We start from the raw sequence: 5000 nt of genomic DNA on the forward strand, positions 1-5000 counted from the left end.
CCTGGCGGGAGGCGTCGCAGTCTTCCCCCGGGCGGTCCGGTGGGGGAGGCTTAGCAGTCGTCCTCAGGGTGGTCCGGGGGTGGGGGGAGGCCTCACAGTCGTCCCTGGGAGAGCCGGGTCGGCGGCGGTGGCGGGTGTCAGGCTTTACATCCAGCCTCCGGAGGGTGAGCGTCCTCGGACGCGCTGCAGCTGCCGCAGAGAGGCGGCCTCTGAGGCAGGGAGCGGGGCACCGAGGCTGGGGAGTGGGGAGCAGGAGCCGTGGGGTGGGGGGCGTTCAGGACAACAGGTCAAGCCCCGGGTAGCGGCTGTCAAATGTTCAAAGTCCCCACCGGGACAACAGGTCAACCCCAGGGGAAGCAGCTGTAAAATTTTCAAAGTCCCCGTTCGGCCACCAGGTCAACCCGCTGAATCTATTGGGTTGACCTGGCGGCCGGTTTCCTTTCCGGCCACCAGGTCAACCCAATGGATTCAACGGGTTGACCTGGTGGCCGGTTTGCTTTCCGGCCCGGGCGTCACCCCACTCCGAGGGCAGAGCGGCAGTGGTCTTGAGGACCACAGAGGGGGGGCTTAATAGTCGAGACGGAGCCGGTCCGGGGGAGGCTTAATAGTCGTCCCCCGAGGACTCCGGGGGCAGGCTTAATAGTCGTTCCAGGAGAGGCTTAATAGTCGTCCCCCCGAGTACTCCGGGGGCAGGCTTAATAGCCATTCCCCAGGCGGTCCGGCGGAGGCTTAAGAGTCGTGCTTAGCGGCCACCAGGTCAACCCGCGGAATCTACTGGGTTGACCTGGCGGCCGGTTTGCTTTCCGGCCACCAGGTCAACCCATTGGATTCGACGGGTTGACCTGGTGGCCGCTTTGCTTTCCGGCCCGGGTGTCACCCCACTCCGAGGGCTGCGCGGCAGCGGTCCTGAGGACCACAGAGGGGGGGCTTAATAGTCGAGAGGGAGCAGGTCCGGGGAAGGCTTAGCAGTCTTCCCCCGGGCGGTCCGTTGGGGGAGGCTTAGCAGTCGTCCCCAGGGCGGTCCGGGGGTGGGGGGAGGCCTCACAGTCGTCCCTCGGAGAGCCGGGTCGGCGGCGGTGGCGGGCGTCAGGCTTTACGTCCAGCCTCCGGAAGGTGCGCGTCCTCGGAGGCGATGCAGGCGCCGCAAAGGGGCAGCCTCCGAGGCAGGGAGCGGAGCACCGAGGCTGGGGAGAGGGGAGCAGGAGCCGGGGGCTGGGGGGGGTGGGGTGGGGGGGGGGGCGTTCAGGACAAGCGGTCAAGCCCCGGGGAGCAGCTGTCAAATGTTCCAAGTCCCCACTCGGCCACCAGGTCCACCCCAGTCTAGCAATGGGGTTGACCTGGCTGATGGCCGGTTAGTGTCAAGGTAAACTCACCGTCGTCCACAGGAGGGCAGCTCTCAGGCCGTCCGGCTGCGGCTGACTCTGGGGCGGTGCCCGGTCCCGGCAGCGAGGGGCGGGGGGGGGGGCGCGGAGCGACACGGAGCTAACCGGCCCCCGGGGCCGGGGGCGCCTCCCGCGACTTTGGGGGCCGCGGGTCGTCAGTGGCGTGCAGGCCGGGCCTCTCCCGGGGGATTCGGGGGGGGGGGGGGGCGGTCCTGCGGGCCGGGCGCAGGGGGCTCGAGCGAGCCCGGGCCGGTCCGCCCCGGGGCCGGGGTCTCCGCCTGCGGCTCGGGGGGGCGCGGGTCGTCGGGGGAGGAAGCCCGGGGGAGCTGCACGCCGGCCTGCCAGGCCAGGCCAGGCCTGGCCTGGGTGGCCGCGGGGGGATTCGGGGCGGTCCCGCGAGCCGGCGGCCGGGCGCAGGGGGTCCGAGCGCGTCCGAGCGAGTCCGTCCCGGCCCCGGGGTCTCCCCCTGCGGCTCTGGGGGGCCGTGGGTCCCCGCTGGCGGAAGCCGCTGGGCGCTGGACACCCGCCGTCCGTCCCGCCTGGCCAGGCCTGGCCTGGGTGGCCGCGGGGCGGGGGATTCGGGGCGGTCCCGCGAGCCGGCGGCCGGGCGCAGGGGGTCCGAGCGCGTCCGAGCGAGTCCGTCCCGGCCCCGGGGTGTCCCCCTGCGGCTCTGGGGGCCGTGGGTCCCCGCTGGAGGAAGCCGCTGGGCGCTGGACACCCGCCGTCCGTCCCGCCTGGCCAGGCCTGGCCTGGGTGGCCGCGGGGGGATTCGGGGCGGTCCCGCGAGCCGGCGCCCGGGCGCAGGGGGTCCGAGCGAGTCCGTCCCGGGCCCGGGGCCTCCCCCTGCGGCTTTGGGGGCCGTGGGTCCCCGCTGGCGGAAGCCGCTGGGCGCTGGACACCCGCCGTCCGTCCCGCCTGGCCAGGCCTGGCCTGGGTGGCCGCGGGGCGGGGGGATTCGGGGCGGTCCTGCGGGCCGGCGGCCGGGAGGGTCCGGGCCAGTCCGCCCCATGCCCGGGGTCTCCCCCAGCGGCTTCGGTGGGTCCTCCGCGGAGGAAGCCGGGTGGGGAGCCGGACCCCAGGCGCCCAGACCCGTGACCTGCGGCCGCGACCTCCGACTCGGCAGGAGCGACGAGGGGCTTTCCGGCCCGTCCCCCCCCTCTCCTTCCTCCCCAGAAAAGGAGAGAGAGCTGGCTCGGACCGGGAAAAGCTGCCTACGGCACCTGGGATTCCCAGGCGGTCACCCATCCAAGTACTAGCCAGGCCCGGGACGGTTTACCTTCCGAGATCGGACGGGATCGGGGGCGTTCGGTCCGGTATGGCCGTAGGCACCCGGCCCCCGCGCCTCCTCGCCCGCTTTCCCCTGCCGACGCCCGGGCCTGCCGCACGGTGAGCCCCGGTCGGACTGCCCCCCTGCGGCAGGGCCCCCGTCTCTCGCGGGCCCGGTCCTTTTTTCCTTCTCGAGCTCCGGGGCCCGGGCTGGCCGCCAGAGCCCCTCCGCCCGCCCGCCCTCCCCGGCGTCGGGGAAAATATTGTCCCGGACATCCAGTGCGCCCTGATCCTGTCAGCCGGGGGGGGGGGTGGGTGGGTGGAGGGGGGGCAGTCCCTCGCTGCGGCCGGGGAGGGTGAGCCCAGGGCGGCTTGCCTGCCGTCCGAGTCCCCTCTCGGCCACCAGGTCAACCCCGAGCCGAAAGGGCTGAAAAATTTTCAGAGTCCCCTCCCGGGCACCAGGTCAACCCGTGGAATCGAACGGGTTCGCCTGCTGGCCGGTTCGCTTCCCGGCCACCAGGTCAACCCGTAGGTTTGAACGGGCACGCCCGGTGGCCGCTTTCCCGTCCGGTCACCAGGTCAACCCGGATCTCCCTCCTTCCCTGGGCGCCCCCTCCTCGGAGGCGTCAGGTTCCATTTTCTTTTTCCCCCCAGACTTCCAGGGGCCCGATCCAGTCGGCCGGGAGGCAGTCCCTCGCTGCGGCCGGGGTGGGTGAGGCCAGGGCGGCTTGCCTGCCGTCCGAGTCCCCTCTCGGCCACCAGGTCAACCCCGAGCCGAAAGGGCTGAACATTTTTCAGAGTCCCCTCCCGGGCACCAGGTCAACCCGTGGAATCGAACGGGTTCACCTGCTGGCCGGTTCGCTTCCCGGCCACCAGGTCAACCCGTAGGTTGCCGACGGGGCTAGCCAGTGGCCGGTTTGCTTTCCGGCCGCCAGGTCAACCCCTAGGTTTGAACGGGCACGCCCGGTGGCCGCTTTCCCGTCCGGTCACCAGGTCGACCCGGATCTCCCTCCTTCCCTGGGCGCCCCCTCCTCGGAGGCGTCAGGTTCCATTCTTTTTTCCAGACTTCCAGGGGCCCGATCCAGTCGGCCGGGAGGCAGTCCCTCGCTGCGGCCGGGGAGGGTGAGCCCAGGGCGGCCTGGTCCATGTCTCTAGTGGGCCCGATCCTTTTTTGGGGTGTTTTTTTTTTTTTTTCCGAGCTCCGGGGCCCGGCCCGCCCGGGCAGCCCTCCTCGGAGGCGTGGGGCGGATTTCCCCCCCCCCCCCCCAGACTTCCAGGGGCCCGATCCTGTCGGCCGGGAGGATGTCCCTCGCTGCGGCCGGGGAGGGTGAGCCCAGGGCGGCCTGCTTGGCGGCCGGGTCCATGTCTCTAGTGGGCCCGATCCTTTTCTTCCCTTTTCCGGCTCCGGGGCCCGGGGTGGCCGGGTAGCCCTCCGCGGTGGCGTCGGCAAATTTTTTTAAAAAATCAGACTTCCGTGGGCCCGATCCTGACGGCCGGGAGGCAGTACCTCGCTGCGTCCGGGGACGGTGAGACGCTCGGCCACCGGGTCAACCCGGAGGAAGCGGGCTGGGGGAAAAAAAAAAAAAAAAAAAAGTTTTCCAAGTCTGAAAAATTTTCAAAGTCCCCTCCCGGCCACCGGGTCAACCCCTTTGGAGCGAATGGGTTGACCTGACGGCCGGTCGTCTCGCGGATGTCCGGAAGGGGTCGCCCAACGCCGTCTCGGCCGACCGAGGGAACCACGAGGTGGCGCCCGGTTCCAGTTTCGTACCGCCGAAGGCGGGGCTTTGGCTTTTTCGACCCGTCTTTCGAGGACTGTGTGCGGAGATTTGTGAGGACAGGTTTTTCAGAGCCTGTGAGAACCGGAGCTCAGCCTAGGGGATCAATCCGAGTATTGTACCCGACCCTGCCCGGCGTGGGAGGGGGGGAACGGGCACGTTTGAGGGCGGAGGCCAGCACCCACCCGGCCCTCCGCCGAGACGGCCCGCTTTTCCCGGCTCTTAGCTCACGGGCCCCGCAGCGGCCGGGAGCCGAGCTCCGAGTGTCGGCGCCCCCCCGGAGGGAGGGGGGGCCCGCTCCTCTCGCGCCCGCCGATCGATGTGGCGCTGACGTTCGCGACGGGAAGGGCCCTTCGCGGGCCGGCACCCCAACCGCGGGGCCGTCCGGTGTTCAGGCGGATCGGGACCCTCTTCCTTTTCGCGTGCACGGATCCAGGGACCGATGGGGACTTCCCTCCTCGGGGCGGCCCGGGCACGTGCCCGGCCCTCCATGCGTGGGGCCGTCTGGCCGAGATCTCCGCCGTGCGAGGTCGAGCGGTTCCGGCAGACCACCCAGGGGTCCGAAAAACCCAGGGAG

At 71.1% G+C, this 5000-nt stretch overlaps 1 non-coding gene across 1 annotated transcript; it reads right to left on the minus strand.

Annotated features, from left to right (window-relative positions):
• Positions 1 to 2590: 2590 nt before the first annotated feature.
• On the minus strand, positions 2591 to 2709 carry LOC128829737 (5S ribosomal RNA). Its single transcript, XR_008443441.1, has one exon. It is a non-coding gene; the product is annotated as a 5S ribosomal RNA (ribosomal RNA).
• Positions 2710 to 5000: the final 2291 nt, after the last annotated feature.

The sequence above is a fragment of the Malaclemys terrapin genome, unplaced genomic scaffold (genome assembly GCF_027887155.1).
Source record: "Malaclemys terrapin pileata isolate rMalTer1 unplaced genomic scaffold, rMalTer1.hap1 scaffold_120, whole genome shotgun sequence".
NCBI classification, from domain to species: domain Eukaryota; kingdom Metazoa; phylum Chordata; order Testudines; family Emydidae; genus Malaclemys; species Malaclemys terrapin.